At 41.7% G+C, this 26707-nt stretch overlaps 1 protein-coding gene across 5 annotated transcripts in view; it reads right to left on the bottom strand.

Moving 5' to 3' along the window:
* PALM2AKAP2 (PALM2 and AKAP2 fusion) overlaps nt 1-26707 on the bottom strand; it is a 267455-nt gene that overhangs the window by 20438 nt on the left and 220310 nt on the right. The gene's annotated exons all lie outside the window — the stretch shown is intronic.

Below are 26707 nucleotides of genomic sequence, written 5' to 3'. Positions count from 1 at the left end.
ACACCTAAATGAAATCTCATAATGCCTCTACTGATGAAAAGTATTACTGCCTGTGCTTTGCGGAAACAGATACTAATATGCTGAAAGGGTTGGTGACTCACACCAAGTTAGGAAAAATGATGTGGCAATGTTAGGGAACGTTCAATTCTCAATGCTCAATCCTGGTCATAAAACATGGAGTAGAATTACATGGTGCTGGAAAGACATGGGGTTTTCCTCCATCCCACATGGAAACCTACACACAGTTGCACTTGAGAGACAGGAAGCATCTGTAACTCCCATAGCATGAAGAACACCACAAAGAGCATGACAGGGACCACAGTCATGGTATCCTCCCTCCCACTTCTTTCATCTGCAGTGCAGATCTTCTGGATCATGTCTCTCCCTGATATGTTGCCTCTGGTCACAAGCTTATTGACATAAATACTATTTATGCTCATATATTTTACTGGTCAAGCAGCCTAATGAACTTACTGAAGTCTGAAGGAACTTCTGATTAAGTTGGTGATGCATCAATTAACTTCTCAATAATTCTATACTGCTAAAAGGCAAACCTAATCCACAACACCAAAACCAAAGAGGACATTTGGACATTTTAAACATGGTTTTTCAAAAAAGCACTTGCTTACTTGCAAAATAAAGATAACCAAAAGTGATACATTACTCCCTTTGACTCACCTTTTAAAACAGAAAGGTGGTACCTGAGCCCTCTGCCTGCTTTCCACACGTGTTTCTATGTGTGAGGCGTTGACTTAGAAAGCAAATGGCATTGATCAAACCCTGTGAACTCAGTGGACACCAGCAAGAGCACCATTGTCAGGTTGTCACCCCTGCCTTGCTGTCCCTTATCCAGCATGCTATTAACACACACCACAGCAGCAGATGATGAACAAGGAGCACAATGGCACTTACCAGTGACCTGAACAATCATATTGTCACTGGATTTATACTGGCAGCCAAATGCATTTGACACACCTTAACGAATTACAGCCAGTCACCCAGAAGAGCTCTTTCTAAAAACACTCTGAAAAGCTTTATGTCTAATTACATAGTTGTACACAGTTGAAGACAATGCTGGCTTCAGCCGTCAGATACTTTCTTCCTAACTGTGCTTAAACACCAGGAAAAAAAATATTTAAAAAAAACCACCCTGCTTTTGTCTACATATTTTACTTGACAAACTTTAAACTGGTTTTACTTGCTTCACTTCTTCACTTTCTGTTGAACTTAGAAATATTCCAGCTGAAGTTCATAGCAGTTCTTTTCTTAAAGGATATTGTATTTTTTATCATTTAAATATCGAAATGTGGCCAGTGTCTTCTTCAGTCCCATTAATGATATATTCAAGAAATCAGATGCTTTGCAAACAAACACAAAACATAAAAAATGCTTACTTTGTACAGTAGGCACAGATGGAATGAAAGAATGATAGATAACGGCTCTTTTAAAATGAAAGGGTATTGCTCTTGATTTGCTGGCAGAGCTCCATGTACACAATAGGCACTCAGGTGACAGGATTTAAGACTGTGATACCTTTTTGATATTTGGGGTTATATCTTCCCTGCTCGACTTGCTGGTGCAAAAATGAGTATGGTGGCCCCTAGGGCAGCCTGTGCAAAGTCCAGGACTGATAGCTGTCCCCTTTCATACAAACCATGAGTATGAAATTATGCTCCCATTAATATTTGCTTATAATCTGATAGATCAAAGCCACTAGTAGCTTGGTATGACATTGGTAGCTAACTACGTCCTCTGTAGCTTCAAAACCGTATCCTGAATGGACAGAAAATCAGTTAATGAAGATGTGCTCTCCTGCCACCAAAACACATCTCCTTGCAGAGCCGAAGGAGCTCTTGATCCTGCGCTTCTTGTACCTGCACACCATGGAGCTGGAAATATACCTGATTGTCCCAGAGACTGCATTCACTGAAGCAGGTCTGTTTCCACCTCTGCTCTGTGTGAACCACTCCAGTTCACATCACATTTGGATATTCAAGTTCGGTAAGAGAACCACAGGTAGTTTTTTGCCAAAACCTCTTAGCAAGTAAGAGCCTACCCTCTCACCATAGCTGCAATCCATAACTCACAATTAAGGCACATGCATGTAACAGCATGCACGCCCTAATCAGGGCGTGCACTTGTGACAGCATGTAATTCTGGAAGTGCATGTGTCTATGCAATTAGTGTGGGACATATAATTATGTAGCAAAACAGACAATTATGCAGTAAAACCTACGAGAAAACACTGCTTCTTATTGGAGGAGCCTTTCTGGCTAGGACTCCAAGCACGGCAGAGGAGCCAGTGAGGATTGCTAGGAGAGGAAAAAAAAATACATTCAAAGGAACCACCCATTTATTTTCCTCAAAACATTCTGCCAGAACCTGGGGACAACTTTGTGAAGTTGTGGCAATAAAAATTATGCTCCAGACACTCCTGCGGGGAGCAGAAATCAATCTACTGATGAATTACTTGAAGAAGAGAACTGAGATAGCTGAGGACAGAAACAGATGACAAAACAAAGCTTTTCAAGACAGTCTAGGGCACAGCACCTGCCCAGGTCAACTGAATGGGTGCAGGAAATGGCACATGTTGGGATAAGCCACCATGGGTGGGAGGAGGATTGCAGGAGGGGGCAGTGGGGTACACACAGACCCCCATGCCTCAGCTGCTTGGTGGAAGGAGGAGAGCTTTCCAGGGGGCTGCTTTTGCTCCTCCTTGATAAGCCTGCACCACCAGCTTTGTATTTGCCACCTACAGGGAGAAGGCTTTTCAAAGCCTGCACCATTACAAAGACCTGTGAATGGGAAAAGGGCTGCATTCAAACCTTATTGTAGTCAGTCACAAGGCATTCACAGTGATGCCCTTAAACTACTCATCTAGACCCAGCTTTTCCAGAAGTTACTGTTACAATTACACTGTCTCAGAATGTGTGTTCATTTTGTCTAAGTCAAGATGCAACAGGGCAATTAGTGTCACTTCTACAATGCTGCTGCACTTTAGTAAACTATAGTTATTAGCAGCTTAGAAAATTATTAGCATATTTCCTCTTTGGCTGAATTCTTCATCTACAAAAGTGCAAGTGTTTGGGCAATCAGCTCATTTAGAAGGAATAAAATGTGGGTGTGCAACTAGCACGACCCAACAAACGTGCTGCCAGTGCCTTCCTTTGTTTGATGCAACAAAAAATGCCTACAGAAACAAGTGGGAAGAAATCCTTCTGAGTCAGATCAACATTCTTCTGAAGCATCAGTAGCAGTGGTGGGAAGGGAGAGGAAAGGATTAAACAACTAAGAAGTTTCACGGTTTAAAAAAATCCGGAAGTTTCCTTATTGTGGGCTTTTACAATCACTCCAGCCAAGTTTCAAGACAGCTTTTGATGCTTTTGGTCTCCTGGCTTTGTTAGCACTGTCAACCTTCCATTTCTTTGGCCTTCGTATTCTTTTGGAGATGTCCTGTACTTCATTTGCTCCTCCTCCCCCTGCTTCAGCATTGAGCCAGTGTTTTGTTCAACCCTTTCCACTCTTCTCTTCAATCTATTAGGCCCACCACACATCAAGCAGTTTTAGTAGTAAAACCTCCTTTGCAAATAGTTTACTGGCTAATCCATACCATCCTTGCTGATGTCAGTCATCTTCTCCCTCTTCATCTACTGTCTTGGCCTGCCTCTCTGACTGTCTTATTTGCAATTAAGAAGGAAGCAAATGATGGATTTGTTAGGAGATTGACTCTGGCAAACCTTCAAGGGAGCAGCTGCTTCCATTCACCTCGCCCTTTTGAAGAACACAGTCACCACCTGCACAACAGATGGAGCCAGTCCCAAACACTGCAAAGACACAGAAGTCAGCCGAACCTCTGTGGTTCCAGACAGACACCCTGTCCAGAGACAGAACTCCTAGCCAGCAGAGGCATTGCCCCATGCTTGCCAGTGACAGTAAGTCTTTGCAGAACTCATTTTCTTTTAGGACCCCAAGTGTTGCAGTTCATAATGAACCAGAAAAGCAACAAAAGTTGTAAAAAGAGATAGCATGTATCCCTCACAGCCCATGTTCCCTACCACACAACAGGTGCTCAGACAGGTGCCACCATCCCACCCCATCCCAGGTGGGAATGGCAGCCCAAACCACTGTGGCAGCTCCTGTCTCACAATGGCTCCTGCACTCCCTCCCTCCCTCTCTCAGCAGGGCCTCAGGGGCAGCTGCCACCCCATCTAAGTCCAAATATGTGGTGAACCCCCCTTGGCATAGGAGGAAGAAGAATTTGACAGTGGGAGCCTTTGCACAAAGCAGTCTAAAGAAATGGGTCAAACATCTCTGTTTTAGAAACTGCCTATTTGGGTGAGCTAAGAGAAAGCAGTAGCAGGAAAAAAAATGTTTTAAAATATCCTAGAAATGGAGGGGAGAACTCAGGGAAAGAAAGGGTTTCTACTCACATTACTTACAGAAACTATACATTTTGATTTTAAAAAACCAAATCAAAACACACAAAAAAATCCCAAATCCAAACCCAAAGTGTTGTCTTCTCGCTTCCATGCAAAAACACGTTCCTTTTTCATACAGTATTCTATACTGACATCTAAAGGTTTTTAAACTACTAAGGGAAATGTTGCACAAAAACTTTAGAAGTTTTCTCTTAATAAAATAAAATTCAAGTTTCAGGGAGAAAAAAAACTAGCCCAACAAAACCCCTCAAATCCTGTTGCCAGATTTTGAATTTAAGACATGTCAGGCACACGCTGACACTATGCTGAATAGTTCAATTCGCAACCCTACTTGCACCCAAAAAGCAAAACCTGGCCTGCTCCTCTCACAGTGCATTATACAGTGTCTTCAATACAAAGACTGAAACAATATCTGCTTTCTAAAATGTTTTAGTGTTGAGTGTCACAGTGACATTTTCTGCAAGCAGCTCTCCACGCTCTTCCGTGACTTTTCTGAGGCAGCCAGACAGCACAATATTTTCTTTGTGAAACACTGGTTTGTCTCCCAAACACTTCAGAAATCACAAGAGTACATTCAAATGCAACAAAAATCAATGCAACTTCATATTATCTCCTCCTAAGAACCAGTGTCAGAGCTCTTTTGGACTACAGACAGTGATAAGTGATGTGGGGATACAGTGCCAAACAAAGTGTTTATTTGGAGAGCTTGCTGTGTGACTTTTTTTACGTGGTTTTCCTATTTCCTTTCTTCATGGTTTAGCAAAGAAGTTGTGACTGCATTCATTCAGAAAACACATGAAAGGCTTTGCAATATTCTTTTGGAAATATCTATCTGAGCCACAGGTTCCAGCTTCCCCATGTGATACACTATAAAGCTCTTTTATCAAATCAAACTCAAATCTTCTTTTGCTGCTGTAATAAATTAATGAGGGATAAAAATGGCCCAAGAATTATCACTACTTTGATGATAAACATATATTGTATGACAGAATATTTTAATGATGAGGACACAGTCACTTAGGGACAAAAGACTGCTAAATGCTAAGTGAAAAGAAATATCACCTCTGATTAAGAAAAAACAATGCAGAATTTATTAGAGCATGATGGTTACACAGCTGGTAGTATGGAAAGGAACATATATTCAAGTGGTGTAGACGCAGATACTACTCTGTGTGGGGCTGGTTAGCTTTGCTTTGAAAGCTCTGTTCAGTTTTACATAATCAAGATGGAAATCTGAAATTACAGGAAGCTGTGATTATGCTTTCATAAAGAAAGTGCAGCACTGTTTGGTACTGCCACACTCCACATTCACACCACATTTTCAATCAGTTGCACAAAGGGAGAACCAGGAGCTTGAAGAACCCAAGAGATCAGTAAATTGGCAATGATTTCAGGTACCAGAACCTGCAATCAAAAGGCCATTCTCCTCTGCACTGTTGGCTTCTTGTAATGTAGGTCAACCTGAAAGTGCAGCTGAATTAGAGCAGTAAATGTGTGCAAAAGAATGCATTTCATCCAGAAAAATGTGGTTTTATCATCACTCTCATCAGTTCAAATCACACTTCTGATGCTCCTTTCACCTGCAAAATTATTTCCACCTCAAATCAAAATGCACCAGTAGGTATTATTATTTCTCATGCTGCTTCACTCAGTTCCCTAGGACAGAAAAGGACAGCACACTCTGTGTGCAGGCATGGGAAACAAACCAATGCCACTGAGGGACAGCACTGGACTCAAGGTCAATACAAACCACGTTAACGCGTTAATCAAGCGCACCACCACAGATGGTTAGTACTTTTTAACTTTGTTACACATTTTTCCTAAGGCTTATTTTTCCATGGCTTGCACCCAAAATCTGCTTTTGCTGAAACAAGATTGAATTTCAACAGCTGGGATACTTGATTTAAAGAGGTTGTGGTGCTAAGTCACTTCAATTGGTAAATATGATCTTGTGAAGCGGCCTCCAATGCTGCCTAAGGAAGCACAATGGTCTGCTGGAGAAATAAAGAGCATCCCATCCAACGAACACATATGGAACATGGCACAGTTAAAAAACTGCCCACACTTGGCAGGCAATTCAATTAATGATAAAATCCTTGGGGAACAGAAGGAGAATTTCTTCTTTACAACTGAAGGTCACAGAATGAGGTCCTGTACCACTGCACTTACCGAGACCACTTGGCCAGGCTCCCCACTCAGCTGGTGCTGGGGCAGCTGAGCTAAGGGCTTGGCTGTTTAGTAGCACTCTCACACTCAGCCTCTGGTTTGATGTTAAATTCAGGAGGAGAAATCCCAGGTGAATAAGGAAAAAGAAATGTTCAGCTTAACAGAGAGCCTAATACTGATACTGAGTTGAGCAGAACATGACTTCTGAATGTATGCATGAAAAATCAGTTTCACAAAAAGCTGCAGCTGAAATCTGCCCTGCACATGTCGAGGATGGAACAATTGCTCTGATAAAGCATGATCTAATCCCAGCGGGGAGGGGAAAGGACGCTAAACTAAGCCTTGCTCTTAATACTCTCTAACCCATCTAGATAATGTCAGCACAAGGAAAGAGTGACCTTTACGGTCGCTTGCACGAAAAAGGATAGAGACAAGGGGAAAATTCCTTAGTCCTTTCATTGGGGGGCACAGGGCTCCTGTTCCATCTAAAGAATGAATCTACAACTCTCCTGTGTAAATGAGAGAGCTCGAGAAAAATACTGGCATGTTAATAATTTTGGTGAATAAGAAAGGGACCTCCTGAGGAAGGAATCTGGGTTAGGCAGGGGCAGGAGGAAGGCAGTAAACGGAGACAAAAGGCCATGCAGTTCACTTGCTCTCTGAACAGGTATTATGGTTGCTAGGAAAACCTTCTTTAATATATATTAGGAACAGAGATAAACATGCCTTAAACAAACAAATTTTCAGGCTTTCTGAGATGTATCCGTATTAAAGTCTTCTGAGGATACAGTCTTTCAGCAGCTGGTACAATTCGGTAAACATTTCATAAATGGCAGCCTAACCTTCAATTTCTGAAAAAAGATACATGATCTCTATGCTGGAGTTCTTTGACCACTTACCTTCAAGGGCAATAGAGTAGGAATTGAATGCTTTAACTGAAACAACCACCTACAAACCTTTGCCAATAAAGACTAAGATTTTTCACTTTCAATTCTCTGTTTCACAAATGTTAACGATTGGAGGTCATGCTGCTTTAAACTATTTTCTAAAGCCTAATTAATACTTGTTGTACTTCTGAAAGGCATGGCTGTTCAATACCTATTGGAGTTTGACAAGACTGCTGCCACAGAGGCTATGCTGGACTAATGGAACAAATTATGCTCAGAAATGTAAGGCTAAACATCTGTTTCTCTGACAGCTGAAGAAAGTTAAGAATTATCGTTGATGTTTTGTCTTAACCAGCAGGACTTGTTAGAGCTGCTCTCATCCATTAGATTAAGACTCATCACAGCAAAATCTCCTTAAATGAAGGTATGCCTACGTAACTGTGCTTGGTGCAGTGTGTCTCACCCAGCGGCAGCCTGCTCTGCCAGGAGCACAAAGAACAGGGCAATGTTTATTCACTGCAAGCAGCGAGTCTTGGGAAGGTTACAGTCTGAGGCCTCAACCAGACAGCAGGCTTAAGCACTCTGCAGACTGCTTTCTTCCCAGCTTTTCAAGGAAATGGAATTGTTTTAAAGCTAGAGACCTCTAAAACGCTCTGTTGCGAGAGAGCATGTAGCTGCTTGAAAAGGGCCCTATGTAGAATTAGCTCTACCCAAAACGTATTTTAGGCTGCTACCTCCAGGTCCAGGCAAAAGCCTGTAACAGGAACATTATAAAAAGAAAACTGAAAGGATATGAAAAAAGAGGATATCTAGCCTAGTACTAGCTCAAAAATCACATTATGTAAGTGAAGAGGGGGGAAACATGATGGTGGTCCAAGGATATAACTGAAGTCGGTGCCATTAGCTGTGTTACACACACAAGTGGGAAGAGAAGCCATCCCAACAAGAGCAGCACATCACCTCCCCTGCCTGAGTCACGCTCCCCACTGTGTCACCATGCCCACTCTCCATCAGGGAACTACCACACAAAAATGCCTTCACTCTCAGTCCCTTTTACCAGAAACAGATCATGGGGAAAACAGCAATTGGAGATTTTACACAAAAGCCAAAACCTTGTAACTCTAGTGGAGTGCAGTTCGCAGGCTCTCCCTCTAAGGGCATGCACGTAATTTCATTTTCTGGACAGTGCATGTAGAAAAATCCCCCTTCAAAGATACATGTCTACAAAATGAAACTTGTTATTGTTAAATGATGAATCCAATATAGCCAGGATGGTTGACTTTGACCTATCATTTCAGTGGAATTTGAAGTCAGACTACAGAGTCCACATAACAGTTTTGCTAGTGAGAGGCCAAATGTGTACAGTCTGTAAAGAAGGAGGATGTTGCTAAATTCTCCACATGCCATTGCTGTCCCTAGGCTATAAATAGGACATACCATGTGAGTTTGGGGTTTTGAATGGTTAGCAACTTCATCTGTGCTTTGCACAAAATTACGCACTTCAGTCATCTCACTATTTCCTGAAGGAGAATATTTCATTGAAAGTGAGACTTGCACAGGCTGGTTTTTTTAAATTCCTTGTTTGGGGAAAGTAGTTGAGAAATCCCTGAGACATCTCCTTTCAGCACCTATCACTTCCTGTCCCTCTGCCCCTGCTTCCCTCCCCTCTTCCAAGCAAAAACTCATTACTCCTTTTCCTGCTGCAAAGGACCTAATTAAAATGACCTACAGCACATTTGGACTATATTAGGATATTGTTTCGTTAAGGTGTCCATTGCTTTCTCTTTGGGCATGTGGAGGAAAACGTTGTTAACTGAACAGGCTATTCCAGCTCCAACTGCTCTGCTTTAAAATTCCTTCAGATTGCCAAGTCCCTCAGATGTGGGTTCTTTTTTACCTAATTACAGAAAATTAAAATAAACAGTGGTTAATTCATTTAATGTTAGCAAAATCCCTAAATACAACTAAACGGTCATATTAATAGTTGCTATTGTATTTCTCAGACAATTTGCTATTTGATAAAAAAATGCTTGCTTGGAGCTATTTTAAACAGTTATAAAAAGGCTCGACATTAATCAGCAAGCAGCACCTCACATTTCTGTAGAAACACAAGTTTGACGCATTCCACTCAAATTGCTTTAGAGAGGGGGGAAGACTAGATATTCTCAAAAGAGTATTTGTTTACTAGCATATCACACAAGCAATAGCTTGGTGTTTTCAGTATTTTAACTGACTGCATGAGACTTCAGCTATGGAGTCTGTCTACCTAAAAGCCAAAGCACAGGCTAGTAGGAGACAGCAAGTCATCTTGGCTTTCAGATGCTTTCCCCTAAAATACCCTTCCTCATATCTCAGGAGTTAAAGAATGTGCTATCCTGGTGCATGCACATAGATATCAACTAAGTGCCACAGCACACATCAAATGCCCTAAAACCCAGGAATGCTGTTGCTGCTAAATGTGACTGCTCACAGTACTATGCTTAATTTCCTCCAGTGTTAAACAGCTAAAAGATGAAGCTGAACAGACACTCTGAAAGCATCTTTATGAACTGAAATTTGCTTTAGTGTCAAGAAGAGTAATACACTCAACTAGTGAGAAACATACCCCTTCAGAGGAACTAAACACTGAAGCCAGAAGACTTTGCAAGTGCTGTCTGAAGAACACAGACCCTGAATGTGCTGGGGTGGTTCTCCTAGTTATCACACGCACAGGATGTACAAAAGTTTATTTTCTCCTGAGAATCAATATCCTCCTGTATTATGTCTACTAGAAAGTTGTAAATTTCACTACTGCTCGCAATGAACAAACCAGCTACAATTCAAAGAACTTCATAAGTGTCACCTGGAAAAATGCCACGTTAAATACACATCCCAATATAGAAAGATAAAGATTAAATTTGATAGATAATGTGTGGCAGGTCAGAAACCTTAGCTTGCCTTTTCTCTCTGCTTCTGTAAACTCTGAAGCAAACTCCAAACATGCTGTTTTCCATAAAAACCTTAGCTTTTTTTGGCTTGTTAAATCAAATTCCTTCCCCAGCTCATTACCGTACTGTGATGTCACACGCTAAGGGAGACCTGGCGTAAAAAAAAAAAACATAAGCCCATAACCTCAGTCTATTCACACAAAGAGAGTCTTTTACAAGGGAAAATGCCAGCTCACACTCAGAAAGAGCATGACTTCACCTAAACTGTAATAGAGCCACCTCCTTAGAGATACTTTCAAAAGCACCATGTTGGCAAGAGACCTCTTTTCAGGTAGTATAAAGAGGAATTTACTGTTGTAGGTTTTTTGTGGGTAGGTTTGTTTGCAATTGTTCTTTTTTTCTTGGTTTTTGGGTATTTTGTTGTTGTTGTTTTCGGTAGTTTTTCAGGAGGGGGTTTGTTGTTGCTGTTTTTGGTTTGGTTATTGGTTTTTTGTATCTTTTTTTTTTTTTTTTTTTTTTTTTTTTTTAGTTTTTCTTTTTTTTAAGTTTAATTTGGGTTTTGTTTTGGTTGTGGTTTTTTTTTTTTGGTGGGAGGGGGCAGGCTGGAAGGGGGCTGGCAGGAGAGCCACAACTCATCAATACAGCGTGTGGCTGGCTTAGTACTAGGAAACAGCAATTAAATGAAGGGCTGCTGTGAAAGACACAAGCTCCAAGCGGTAACTACCAGTAATTTTTACCTGTCACAGAACAAAAAAAAGGCTTGACTATATTCTTTCCACAGGAGCGGCTGAAATGTTAATGGAAGCACTTAGGCCACCTTTCGTAAGCAGTTTCAGAAGACTCAGGTCGGGGCAGAGGTGTACAGCTTGTATGAAAAGTACCAGTCATATGGAAAACAACTGGATACAAGGAATGCAAAAAAAAATCCTCAAAACACAAACAAACAAAAAAAACCCAACCAAATTTAGAAGGGTGAAGGAGAAAATAGGCAGAACTTTTTGAACAGCACTGTACCAGTTCATTACTGCTGCCTACGGGCTAGTGACATTTGAGTACCCTTGGATTAAGTTTCCTGGAAGCTTGATAGTTTAAGGTAAAAACATGAGCTGTGCTGACCAGACATCCCCTGCAAAGGTCCTCTGGACTTTGGGTTAAAATGGCTTGAATTTAGGGTCACGCATGATGCTAAAAATGACATATCTCAAGCAAATTTTACTCACTTGAGGAATTACGTAAAACTTGCTTTCTTACTTCTAGGGCATCAGCAAAGGGAAGGCACAGCCATTCTTTACCAGCAATGATGAAAGTGACATTTTTGACAGGAGAACCCTTGAAGGCAGTGGTAGCTCATTTCACCAGATGCTCCACAACCTGCCTGAGCCACATAAAATGAGGCATGTCAAGCCTCAACATTTTTAAAATGGGTACTAAGAAACTCTTTGTCATCTGTTGAATATATCTATGAAGAGAGAATGTAAATAAGAGTCTCAACAGAAAGGAAAAAACAAAAACAAAAACAAAAACCAACAAAAAACAGCACTCAACATCCCTGTCCTAAGCTAAGAGTGGCTTTGGTGAGCCTAAAGTCACAGGAAATATCGTGTGCCTTCATGAAACACTTCCCACACTGTGCACAGTAGAGGGATATATATTTTAATGCACAGTTACAGATTTTACAATGTTAGCTATTTTACTCCCTTGGATCATCCCAGAATTTTACACTATGAAGAGGGATAAGTGTCCCCCAGAGAAATAAAATACTCTATTTAAATAAAGTGCAAACATTTAAATGGCAATTTCTATAGCTGATTACTGATTAAATATGAAGTTTAGGTAACCTTGCCTCATCTGTGGTCACTGAAGGAGCAGAAGGTCACAAGATATTTATCTTCTGTACTCTCCCTGACACCAGGTGTCTAAAGCCCCACATGCCTGGGAGGTCACTGGAGGACAGAGCTGTAACTGGAGCACTCCCCAGGTGTGCAGGAGATGGAGCTCAAGACCCTTCTTTTGATAGAGACTCATGGGAATTGTCAATTTGACATGCAAATGCTCCGTTTTCACTGAACCCTAAAGGAGTTGCACTATGTAATTTTTCTTTTTTTAAAATGGCCTGTTTCTCATATCAACTAGTTTTGGAAAATATATTAGTATATTGCAAGAATGAACGAGCTAAATGGTAATGATATGTGTCCAGTAGAGCAGTGTAGCTTAGTAGCAAAGGCAGCAGACATACCCTGCTAAACCCTTTTCTGCTATACCTGGCCTCAGATAAACCGACAAGGTTTTTCCCCTCAGGAACTCAGACTCAGACTCACCATTGCCATCAATTTAAAGTAAGTTGGGGTTTCTCTTATTTTTTGTTGTTTGGGGTTTTTTCCCCCTTAAAGCATCAGTCCCACCCAAAAGAAACCAAAGTTTATTAAAAAAAATTGTAGAGTTCTTGGTTAAAACAAAAAAAAAAAAAATTAAACAGAAACTTGAAACAACTGAATGATCAAGAAACAAATAAGAATTAATAAACTAACTCAAAGTGGTCCAAGAATACTTTAAAATTATTCCTTTTAACTTCAGAATGATTTCTTTTAACTTCCTGAAGTGCAGAGACTCTTGACATATCTGAATTTTTAACCAACTCCTCTGCATGACTATAAGCAGTATGCCTCTGGGTCCCTTAGATCATGCCATACTGAAATGAAGCAAGTCTGCAAAGATTGAAATGTTTTTCTCTCCTAAAGATTCTGTACTGGTATCAGAGGTCCACTGAACAATCAGCCATTATTATCTTCTAGAGACATCAAGGGCAAGATTACAAGAGGCAGCGTGCTGGCCTCAGTGTGTGGGGAAAAAAAGGACCCTTACAAAGTGATTTACCTGCTTCAGACCCTAATCTTCCAAATTTGCAGCATAAATGCACATTATATCCAAGGATTATGGGTTTCATGTCTAAATCTGCATGTATGTAATGTAAGTGTAAGCAGGCAACTCCTATTTATTTTTTCTGCAGATCTGAGGATCCTCAGACCGGCAGCACATGGAATCCTGCTGCTGGATGGTCACAAGACTGCTCTGTGCATGCCAAGAGGCCACCTGTGGAGGCAGGTGAGGTGTGTAAAGCAAGAGCTCAACCAGTAAAAACAAATTATGCAGGTGGCACCATGTTCTCTGCCAGGGCCTTCACTCGGGGAGGCGTCTTTGAGCTGAAAGAGCCCTCCTCAGTGAACCTTCACAGTGCACGATGAGGCACCGAGTGCAGGGCACGGCCTGTGCCATGTTTCTGGGAGAGGTCATTCCAGATTTCAGCAGGAGTTTTCAACTCATGGTTTAGGTTTGACACAAATTCTTTTAAAATCTGGCAGAACCAGTGATCTGCAGTGTTGTATCTCCTGATTAAATGGTAACAAAATTACAGCATTCACAATCCAAAAGCTACCTCAGGCCACAGACACTTATCAGCCCAAACACCTTCGCACACTGGAGGGTAACTGCATGACTTGAACTACAAGGCTCATTGCTACAACCTTGTAAACAGCTAATTCTGCTATTTTAACATATGGGAAAAGGGAGAAAAATAAAAAAGGGGGGAAAAAAGGCCGGGGGAGAGGAAAAGAAGAAGTGTTCCTCTTTATGGAAAGTATACACAAGCTCAACATAAATAAAACAAACAAATCCTCTTGTGCATCCCTTTCCTGTTCAGGGAGTAAATAGCCTACCTCACTTTCTGAGTCTGTTGGACTAGCATAGCATCCTTACATGACTATTAAATACAAGATGTGCAATTGCAGAAGAAAAAAACAAGTATGAGAACTCTTCCCTTACCTCCTTCTGTATCAACATACCTCACTGGAGGAAGTGTTATTCCTCTCCTCTGTGTGACAGCAAAGCTGCCTGCATGTGAGGGAAGGTCTGATGAGCCCAGAGCCACCATATCTGCACATTATTTTTAAACTATAATCTCCACAGACATCTCTATCTGGGACTGTAAAATGAAGAATGCCCTAGAAGCCTGTCTGCTTGAAGCAAAACTGGTGCTTAAGCCTACAACTGCTAGAGTTCACTAAACATTTTAATGCTGTCCTTCTCATTTTTAATACTGCCTCTAGAAATCTACCCTTACCAAAGCAGTGAAGGATTAATTATGGGTGATGATCATTATGGGTGGTGAACATGTGAGGGCATCCTGTGCAAGGGACCAAAGTAAAACAATAAAAATACCAAAAGGACATTTGGTAAGGCTTTTAATGCCAGCCTGCCACTCCCTGGTTTGGTGCTTTTTCACTTTTAAACAAATTGCTCCACTCCCCAGACTTCTCTGCAGGTACAACATTTCAGACCTCACGGCATGGCTCCAGTGCGGGGAAGAGATGCAGGGAGAACATCTCATGAGAGGGACGGCAGCTCCTGAGCAGGTGCCCAGCAGATGCCAGTCTGAGCATGCTTGCTCACAAGCTGATTTTCAGTCTTTGGCAGAGACAGCTCATAGCAGCAAGGGAAGGCAGTTTGACAGAATTCCTTTTTGCAACAAAAACTTTTAAAAAATAAATAGTTTTCTTGGATATTTCCTCATGTTTAAGGGGCTATTTGAAAACAAGCAATTACAAAGAATTTAATCTGGTGAGCAATCTTAATTGTTCTTCCTCCTCCTTCCAAGGAAATCGCACACTTTAAACCCAAAGGCCAGTTTTATTTATTTTATGAGTACAAATTGGCTCTGTCCGTTCAATTTCCCCAGGTGCTGTAACCAGGCCTCCTGTTCTTAAAAAGAAGAACAGTATGAGACAACCAGTATGAGACAGAAATAAAAACAGTTTCTGAGATAGGTGAATGAACAACACGCTCACTGCTCAAACCTCTCCCTTCCAGAGAGTACCCCCCACCTGAAACTCACATTTCAGATAAAGTCTTCAATGCTGCTGTAGCAGCAGGAGAGAGAACAACTGCTCAGCATGAATTACCCAAGGATGGCCACCAAAATAAATTCCAATAGGAAATTGTCACATTAAACCTTGATGGGGGAGCAGAGGGCTCTTACATTTCACTAGTGCTTTGCATTTTGCAGTGAGGAGGAGGTGCAATGCAGTTGCTTTCTGCTGCTCAGTTTCACAGGGAAGGGGTCCAGTGCCGGGCTCTGATGCTGCTTACTGTCAGGGCCATGTCTTCTTATGACAGAAAAAAAAATACAGCTTCTGGGAAAAAAATGCTCACACCGGCAGTGTGTACTTGTACTTATGTGAATGTCTACTCACACTGGCTGCTGGGTTAGGAAACATAAGCAGGAAACCTTTAACCCTGGTGAAAAGAAGGGTTTGCGTTCAAGTCAACTCAAAGAATACCTGGAGGCTCTCTTTCCATGCCATTTGGATTGAAATTTATTTCCAATGCTAAAACTGGTCTTCATTCATATTTCCATGCAGAACAGGTAACACTTCTTAAATGATGTGTTCACACTTGACTGCTCCGGAAACTGGGGCTTTGGGGGCATTCTCCATTCAGAAAAGAAGTGGCACATGGCATGTTTACTGCCCCCAGCACAGCAAACATAAAATACCTTGTCAAAATTACCAGAGATGGAGCAATAAATGCCAATCAGCTGAGAATGCTATGTGTCATGAAAAGATGAGAGCAGGAAAAACAAGTTAGAAAGATCATACAGCACCCCACATCTCTTCCTCAGGTACTGACACTTAATATTTAAGGAGCAATTCATCTCCTTACCTGCTCTCGCACACAAACAAGGAATCTGAAATGAAAAATTACTTAAGTTTGCTGCAAGGCCCTTAGAAGGGGAAAGACTTCCTCTCGTCTCTTCTCCACTTTTTCAGTACCTCTCAAAAGTACTGTCTTACCCACAGGCTTTAGTTGTGGGTACTGCGGCGGGTGAAAATTCCACAACCTGTGACATCACGTGCCAACACCCGGCGTGATTCCTGTAGCCATGGACCACAGTAAACTCTTCACTCTTCTGAGGTTTAGAAGGCTAAAGCTGATTTAAGCATCTCTCACTGGAGGGGTACGCAAGCAGAGAGTGCCTCCTCAGTCTTCAAGGGTGAGATAACCCAAGCTGGCCTGACCTACCCTCACAGGAGGATACGAAGCCAGCCTGCACCTCTAAAAGCCATCTTCAGCGGCTCCATGTGGGGACACAAAAGGGTAACTGAGCAATCCTCTACCAGCTGCCGGATGGCAATGGTCCTGTGCAGGCTCTTGCCTCTCCCTGAACACAAGAGGCTTCCTCTGGCATGATTTTAAATGTTGTTAGCACTTCAAATGACCTGTCATCCTACATGCTGAGCCTAGCCTGTATCTCAGGCAAACACAAAAGACAAGGAAAAATACCCAAAACCAAACCAGTCCACAACCAAGTAGTTAAAACAAGCAATTTATTGTGGTAGCAAGGAACCTGTGCCCAGTGTTTGTTTTGATTTGTTTAGATAAGGTGGCTGGAAACAAAGATCCTCAGGAATTTTGAGAAAGCTGATAGAAAAATGTTTGTTTTAAAATAGAACAAAGTGTTTAGGTTTGTTTTAGTGTTTAAGACTCCTAGTCTTGCAAGCTGGAGTTATGCTAGTTAATTTCTATTAATTCAGCCAAAATCTAAAGCTTTTTAACTCTGATGTCATCTTGCAAAGTTACATGTCCTGCATGGGCAAAACAGAGGAATGTTCAGAGTTATGGGAAGCATAATTTCTTTAATGTAGTAAAACTTTCTCCTATATGGTGCTCTTCCAGATGCAGAGCTGCTGTAGCTTCGAACAGACACAGTACTTTTAACTAAACACATAGATAGGAAATTAGAGAGATCTCAACAGTCAGGAAAAAAACCAAATACTTATTTGCAACAACAGCACGCACTGCTATTTGCCATCTACCTAAAGGAGACCAGTAAGGAGCACAGGACAACTTATCAACATAAATTGATTATGACCAGTCTATTACAAACCAAGATTAACACTACAAAATGTCAAACATCCCCAAGCTTAGAAAATATATGTGTATTTCAAGTTGCATTTAATGCTTCTTTTGCTGTAATTACTCAGCTGTTATTTTGTCTACACTTAATATTGGTCAAAACACACCCAATTTTGTTCTACAAAATTCACTGGTTTCATTAATAGGGTAGCTTTTTTTTTTTCTTAATAGGGTAGCTCTCTTTATGTCACAACAGTTGCAGCAATCAAATTCCTTCATGTCAGGGAAAAGACCCTCCAATTTTTTTTCCCCTGATTTCTTCCCTCTCATCCCAAACCCTGAACTTGCTGCCCTTTACCATCATCCAGCACCAGCAGAATGTTCAGAGGGAATCCTGCACAGCACCACGACGGTGCTGACTGGCCAACTGATGTTACGTTTCTCCTGTGACAGGCAGCCACTTCTCAGGCTAAACTTCACCAGAGCTCTGCGTTTTCCTTGAAGAACTGCTGAACACAGCTTAGGAGGTGCAGGCAGGCTACTTCTGGTCTAAAACCAGCTTAAGCTCATTTAATAAAAACCTTCAAGAAATCCATATTCTTGATTTCCTATGATTCCAGACAGATGTGGGAAAGGCAAATACAAGGAAGATGTCTACTGGTCACAGCTTAAGTCTTAGACATACATCTGTTGCCAATACAGAATTACGCCATCCAGCAGGACTTCACACAAACGAAGATAAGAACTGTGATGCTTAATTAAATGAGCAACAACATTTCAGGAAATGTTAAGGCATCTACAAGACAAACACAAGCATGCATTCCCTGATTACAGTGATTTTCTAGCCTTTAGAGGCAATTACTTAAATTTTTCTAGTAGTGGGTTACTGATAAGCTTGTGTCAAGGCACTGTCTTATCTTTCAAGTCATTATAAATTCCCTCTACTGCTCCCTGCTATAACACTAAACTTCACTGAATTGATGGCAATGAGCAAAGAAGTGCAGATACAATTGCAACATAATATCCTACATAAATTCAGTATTAAAACCTAGCTCAGTCTTCAAGAAAATAATTGATGAATTAATAATAATTGATTTCTCTCTCAGCAAGGGAAATGCAATACAACCACAGGAATTCCCCTGAAATTTAGGATCCCCCTGAAATTTCACTGCTTTTTGAGATACGACATTTAAGCTAAATAGGAGAGAACAGGAATGAACTTGCTGACAGTAAACACCCTGAAACAAACACCACATCCCACTATAAGCATATTCTTCCTGATGCAGTAATATTTTCTTATTTTAAAAAATGCCAGGTTGGAAACATCTGAACTGTCTTTCGCATTTTGGCAGGGAAGATGAAGAAGAATGCCGAAGGAGATTTACCATAGTGAGGCAGAAAGCCCTCATAAATACAGGACATACCCAAGTAGCACAACTTGTCCTAGGACAACACAGATGCTCAAGTTCACAAAAATGGAAGAAAAGGTAAGGCACTCTGAAAGTCAAAACATGTGCCTGCAGGTTTGCACATACCTAATCCTGAAGTCTGTCTGAGACTTTGAAACTCACGGGCACTTTATAGGAAATATCAATCTGAATAACAGACGTATAATCTCAAAACCTTGTTAAAGAGAGGGCTATAGATCTTTTACTTGTGCGATAACTGATTAATGAATTGAGTATGTGGAAGAGCCTCTTTTTATTGATAAGAACATTAAAAAATTTCTTAATGAAATTATTTTAATTTTTTAAAAATTATCCTCCTGCAAATTTATTTCTCCTCATTTAAGAACTGATGGTGAAGAGCTCTCTGTAAATCTGTATTCTTGTGTGAAACAGAGAACCTTGAGGACTGCTGCTGATAGCCTACGGTGCTACTGGTTGATAGTTTACTAATCTCAGAATTATCTGGGGCAGCTGTTTGACTGTTTATTCTTCTTCCCTTCCCTTCCCTTCCCTTCCCTTCCCTTCCCTTCCCTTCCCTTCCCTTCCCTTCCCTTCCCTTCCCTTCCCTTCCCTTCCCTTCCCTTCCCTTCCCTTCCCTTCCCTTCCCTTCCCTTCCCTTCCCTTCCCTTCCCTTCCCTTCCCTTCCCTTCCCTTCCCTTCCCTTCCCTTCCCTTCCCTTCCCTTCCCTTCCCTTCCCTTCCCTTCCCTTCCCTTCCCTTCCCTTCCCTTCCCTTCCCTTCCCTTCCCTTCCCTTCCCTTCCCTTCCCTTCCCTTCCCTTCCCTTCCCTTCCCTTCCCTTCCCTTCCCTTCCCTTCCCTTCCCTTCCCTTCCCTTCCCTTCCCTTCCCTTCCCTTCCCTTCCCTTCCCTTCCCTTCCCTTCCCTTCCCTTCCCTTCCCTTCCCTTCCCTTCCCTTCCCTTCCCTTCCCTTCCCTTCCCTTCCCTTCCCTTCCCTTCCCTTCCCTTCCCTTCCCTTCCCTTCCCTTCCCTTCCCTTCCCTTGTTGATTTTCCTTCATACTAAGACTTGCCTACATCTTTCTCTTTTGCCAAGACAAAAGGGCATTGCAGCAGCCCTACATGTAGTGTGAATGCACCTTGTGTACACACAATGCTCACTATGAAGCTCTCCATATATCGCTAACGCTCATTACCTGTGTTTGGCAGACGAAGAAACTGCAGTTGTGGCAGTCTGCACTGCCTGAAGCAGGAGATGAGAAGACAGCCAGTGGCTCCCTGGCTGCTGGAGCCCACCCTCCAAGCGCTCTGCCCATCAGCGTGGGGCATGAGCACTGGCGCACTGCTGTAAGCTACAGCTTCAAGTCACATTAATGAAGAGGTTCACCACTTGCCAACTGTGTGGCAGACCCTGAGGCCTCCCTCATGCCACTGACTGCGCATTTTGGTCACTCAAGTGGAGCTTCCTCTTGGCCAGCCTAGAGTACCACAGATGGGGCACATCTACCAGAGGCCTTCTTTGCTCCATCACTGCTGAGAGACAAACAGCAGCTGCTGCCTCTTGGAGACTGGAGAACTTGGAATTATGAATACCTATGTTAACTTGTGTGTTTGAAATGTCTCTTTTCTGAAGTTTTTTTTCCAGAATGCTTCCTCTTCCTTTTATTGATCATTGGTCATCTTCAAGCTTTCTCTTCAGGAACAGCTGTCCCTGTTCTTCTATCCACCACCTACTTGCATCTTGATGAAAAGGGTTGTGCTAAATGCATCAAGCAACATTCCTTCCACATAGCATCTTGTAAGAGCAATATCCTGTGGTTTGAGCCCATTCCCCCTGCCTCTGCCCAAGGTCACTTCCACTGAAGTTGTGTGTATGGATCCCCTTGGAACATAAAGCTGAAACACAGCTTATCAACTGCCCAGCAGACCTCCTGCCTGGCTTTTTCCAGGAGTTTACAGATCAGTCTCTCACTCTAGTCAAACATCAGCATTGAGGCATTTGTTTTTAATTCCCTCCTCCTATTACAATAATAGCAACAATAAAACCAATCCATAATGATTTCCTGGGCTCAAGTCAACTGCTCAGCAAATTAGGGCTCTAACAATGACAAGAATGCAGGGTTTTGGAAAGCAATTGCAAATGTTGTTCTAGCCTGTGTCCTCTGTTGACAGCTGTCTGTAGGAGCAGTGAGAGGCTCTCTGCTGCAGCATACACTTGGGAATTGCAGTAATCAAACCCGCATGTAGAATGAGCTCGTTCGTCCCTTCCTCTTTCTGGCAAACATATTATCTATCTATCTATCTATCTATCTATCTATCTATCTATCTATCTATCTATCTATCTATCTATCTATCTATCTATCTATCTTCATATGTCTAGAGGGAGACAGACAGGAAGCAGCTCCCACTGTGGTAACTCTGTGAGGCCAGAGAATGACTTTATGCTGAGCTTTATTCACATAAATCTATGCACATGCTATCTCATGGCAAATTCTACGCCAGGGAAAGGCTGTCCAGCTCAAAGTGTCTTCCCAACCTATACTCCTGTATGAAAAATTGCACAGAGGCAGCTGGAGAAACATGGGATGGTACTGCAATTTCACATATTAAAGTATGCAATCTGGAAAGTGCAGGCAAGAAGAAATCCATAAAGACATTCTGTCATTCTTTTACAGGGATGATAGGCAGAACACCACCTTGCATATTTCTAATCCCACCATACAAATACCTCTAACCACACCGTAAGCACCTAGGTGTTTCACAATGTTCCAGGAAATAACCTTAATTTCACAGAGTATTCTCAATCAATATTTTAAAAAATATTTTCTGTAGCATATCGCCCTTTTAGTCCATTTTACAAAACCATAGACATTCAGCCGTTAAGGCAGTCATCAAACTGGGACAACCTAAACTGGGAAAATACTTGAAAAAACAACACACATTAAGCAGCATGTCAAATATTTGACTCACTGCAAGACTTGTGAATTAGATGCCAGGGCTTTAATGCTATAATATGGCACTGTACCCAAGACGCTGTAAAGGCTCTGAGATTTTACCTGGGACCTGCTGGTGAACGGTCCTGTGACAAGACCACCTCTCCCTCCAGTGTAGCCATCCTTTCCTGCAATATATGGCATAAATTGGCCCAAAATGTCCCACAAAACTCTAACATGGCTCAGGAGGAAAGGCAGAGCAGCTTCAAACTCTGGGAGGAAGAGCTGGATTACCACTCTGTGAATTACGTGTGGAGCATTACCAGCTGGAAGGCAGCCACCAACAGGGGAAACCATGCAACCACTCCCATTCTAAGACTGTTACTCTAGCATGAAATTCTGACAAATTTGTCCATTTGTCCTCCCCCACAGACAACCCTTCTTCACACAACCACAGGGAGGGCAAGGATGGCTTGTAAGTAAAAAACAGTGAGGGGCTTGTGAGAAATTTCAGATGACAGCTGTCGTTTGTCCACCAAACCAAACACTCACACTGCAATCAGTCCTCTTTTGGGGTTTTGTGTTGATCTTTCTTCCTTCCACAGCTGAACAGAAACCCTTAGAAAAGGGCAACAAGGTAACCATGGAGTACCCCAAGAACACCATCTGCCTTTCCATGATAACAGCATTAGACCATGGTATCAGCTTCGTTTTTATTTCTAACTGTTGCTTCTTTGAACGACTGGGCAGTAATCATGGCTTTAGCTGCTGTAAACAGTTAACATCAAGATTTATCTTGCATTATTAATAGATACTGTGAAAGGACTGGAACTGTAATTACTTATAGACTGAATGCCTAAGGTTTGGAGTACAAGCTGTCTGTGTTCGCCTAGCTCTGGTCTGAAGAGGATTCTGGGATCACACAGCAGATCTGGGGCAAACCTTGGCTGTTTAGTTTCTTGGGAGCAGCCGAAGGGCCGGGGGAAGCGACTGGGGCAGCAGCAGCTCTCAGCTGAACCAGTCATGCGTGCCTGTGGCTTCCCACTAAAAACTCCTTCCCCTGGCTGTAGGCTCCTAAAAAAATGCTGAAGCACCTGTCTAACTTTATTGACCCCAACTGGCTTCTCTGGTTTTAATACAGGAGAGCTTAAAAACTCAGGATGCTGGGAAAAATTCCAAGCTGATTTTCACATAGCAAAAACATTGCAGCAATCCCTGCCTGCCCCCTATCCCCTCCCTGCCCCGACTGACATGTTTGTTTGGTGGTTTCCCTTTCTGACTGACAGGTTAACAAGAACTCGGTGTTCAAAAATAACTTTTTTGAGGAAGATAAAAATGCATTTTATGTTCTTTTTTATGTACTTTGTAACTCACAAAGTGACAGGAGAGTTTTGTGAGGTGAATACTATTTATCAAAAGTGACACATTCAAGATGAGACAGGGACCTAAATCAGTTATTGCAACTAGAAAAAGAAATACAACAGCTAGTCTCAAAACTTAATTTGTATTCCTTATGAGGACCTAAAGCTGGAAGTACTCATCATGTGAGAACTCTGACCTATAAATAATCTTAGCTTAGAACAAATGAACATTTTTGCATAATCCATTACAGTTTTCTGGCAGAACAAAAAATAACACCAAACCAAAACCATGTCTCGTTTTTAAGGAAAAAAACCCGAGCCATTAAAGCTGATCTCCATAAAAGGAAATGTCTAATCTACTAGTGCAAGTATCCAAGCATGTCTCCAACCCTTCTCATTCCGTTTAATAAGAGAGGAATCCAGGCCACCAGAAGTTTACAGACTAATGCAATTACAGGGTGGCTCAATAAGCACTGATTTGTCTGTTCTCTGTGACATGCAAGATAAAGCTATGCTAACAGGTCAGCCTTTCACAAAGCTGAATACTCACAAATCAATCACAATGGATGTTTTTCAGGAGGGAAATAGCAATTAGTTGTTCACAAATATATGAATGGCTGCTTCTTATAGCTATTTTTAAGATCCATTAACTAAATAATTGGATTTACCTATAAATAACAAATGTATTTTCATCAGATAGCATTTAACATTTCTTACATCACAGGTGAAAAAAAAATCCTCTTAGCAGTATTAAAAGGTAAATAAAATTAAACTCATGAACACAGCACCACTTCAGAGTCACCATGAACTTTGAAAATTCTGTAAATACAAGGATACAAGTGTACCATTAAAAAGTCAGTCGCTGCAAAAAAAGCCACTTGAACAAAAAACAAATTGTTTTGCTATTTGCAAGTGGGATGAATGTGGGAATCAGCCTCTCTTCTGGAATGGTGAGCAGCAGTTTGCACGTGGACAACAGCAGAGACCTGGACCAGCTCCAGACGTACTGAAAGCAGAGCTCATTTGTTTTTAGGAACCACAAACACCACGGATCAGGCCTTTAAAAGAAAAATGCTGGAATCCTGATGCTTAAAGTGAAAGTCCCAGAACTGGCTCCTGATGCCTGTGTCTGGGACAGGCAGATCTAGATGTTACCGAGATGTATACACTCAGATCTGTATGCTAAATTGCAAGTATTCAACAAATGGCAAATCTGGGGTTGTCAGTGTCCTACCAAGAGAAAGAATAAAATATACACTAGAAGGCCAATTCAATCACTAAGTTAATGTCCAGTGCATAAGAATCTCAGATTCTGAAAAGAAAGGAGTAAAGTGTGACTTAATTTTCATCATAAACTATATAGGAAAGTTATCAAGACTACTTCAAGAGTTTGCTGATCGCTCAAGCCAAAACACTCATGCCACACTCCAAGGGCTGACACATCTCCTAACTAAGGACTATCATTATTCACATTGTTGACTACAAGGGAAAATATCCAGCTTGCCAAATTTGACCCAGTCAGAACCCGAGCGGGACCTGTGTATTGTTCTATGAGGGCATGGAAAAGCTCTTGTTTGTCTGCCCAGAAACGCCCTTCACAGCCTGCCGGTATTCTGCTCAGTGGAAGCCATCACACTTTGCTACGCTTTCTGACCTGTACAAACACACATAAAGCAGTATTTGCATTACGTCAGCTGATAATTTCAGGAAACACTGGCGGACAGAGCATTGCTGAGCAAGTCAGCTAAACAGAAATTACCCAAAGGAAATAAATGGCGTCAATTAAGGAATCGTGAACATCTCAGCAGCTAAGTAACAACATGGCTAATGTGCTTATCAGTGCCTTAGCACCGACATCTCTTCTTACCAATTAGTGTCTCAAAAGGGATAAAGAAAGACCATAGCTTTCTGAGATGATTCGATAACCAACTATTACAGAAGCACTGCCCAAACCTGCAGCATAATTAAGGGCAAGTCTTCAAAGCAGAGCTCACCCAGACTCACACCTCTGTGTTGCATCCCCCATCACCACCCTGCTTCGCACACATACACCTCATTACACGGTTTGGGAAAAGTATCCTAGTAACACCAGCTGCACTCCACAGGGATCCTAGCTTCATGTTGGAACTGCTGCAAGCAGCTGCCAATGCTCCTTATCCAACCCCGAGTCTGCATGGCAGTGCACATGACAGTTCTGTTGTGGAAATCGTAATACAACCACAACCATTAACTATGCTGAAACTGTGAAAAGAGCTCTTAACCACGGCACTTCACCTTGACCATTTCATCAGGAAAGCTGCTTAATGCTCAGAAGCTCTCAGCACAGCTCAGATGGGGACCTCAATGTACTAGGTTATATCCTAGTTTTAAAACAGCAATAAAAACCTGGTCAGAACCTCCAATGAGAGCTTAGCAAAGAAGTGGACACATGACGGCAGGCTGCAATGTCAGGTGACAAGAAGATGAAAGCAGTATGAATGAAAAGTGGAGATCATGCACATGCCATCAACATTACTCTTCTCAGCCAAAGGTGTGTGCTGGCATCACAAGGGTAAGACTTGAAGGAAGAGAGTGGCAAGGTTTTTTAGATAGTTAGACAGACTGTAATTAAAGCCATAAGCCAGAACTTCTTCCAACCTCACAGGTTATGCAGGGCAAAAAACAAACAAAAAACCTCCCAGTCGCTCAGAAATCCTCACACAAAGCCTATCCCTGAGAGGAGGAAGGAGCACAAGACATTTCTGATTGTACTGGGGAGTGTTCAGGGACACCGTGGGTAAAATAATGTCTGTTTTCTAACAGAACTATCTTAGCAACGATTATAATTAATGAATGGAACAATTTATTAAGGGTTGTGATTAATGCTGCCCTATAGGACATCAAAACTGGAATCAAAACTGGATGTTTTTCTAAAAGATAAGCTGTAATCCAAACAAAAATCAATTTGGAGAAATCCACTAGTCTATGTCACAATTCCAGTCATAATGGGATCACAGCTGATGCTTTAAACCTTATAACCCATTCATACAGTAAGTCATGAATATCAACAGTACTGCTCCTTCCTCCAGTGAAGTGTCTGGTGATATGATGCCTAGATGTGGGTGGATTATGATTAATGACATATTTTACTGTGACTTTGCTCAAGAACCTTTTTCCCTAATAATTGGCACGGTTTGGACACGTTCTTTTTCCAGGAATTACAATTCAAAAACTGAAAACTGACTTCAGCAAAAGCTCAATGTTTTTGTATTTATACCCATGTATACTTTCCCAGCAAAAAAATGCACAAAGATATTCTAATGGGAACTGAAGACAAGTTTTAATTATTTAGAATTTGTACCAAAATGACCCAGAATAAATTTATGAACATATAATCAGAATTTTTAATTTACTGCCAGAAAATGGCAATGCAGGTACATGGCAACTCAAATGTAACTTGAGAAGGGGCCCTGAAAGTCTTTCTCACTGAATGAGGACAGTAAACATGGTGGACAGCTCAAAACAGATTAAGACACTTCTGCTGGACAGCTTCTGCTTACAGGTCAGGCTACCTGGTGGTATCATCACTCTTTTCCCCTTTTATCTCATTCCTTTCTTCAGCAATCTCCAGTCTCTTGGTCGCATGAAAAACAAAGGGCAGCGAGAGCAGACCTGTGTTCCACAGGACCAGCATAAAAAGACTG

The sequence above is a fragment of the Melospiza georgiana genome, chromosome Z, assembly GCF_028018845.1.
Source record: "Melospiza georgiana isolate bMelGeo1 chromosome Z, bMelGeo1.pri, whole genome shotgun sequence".
NCBI lineage: Eukaryota > Metazoa > Chordata > Aves > Passeriformes > Passerellidae > Melospiza > Melospiza georgiana.
Note: the sequence above shows the minus strand (reverse complement) of the source record. Positions and strands in the feature narration are given on the sequence as shown.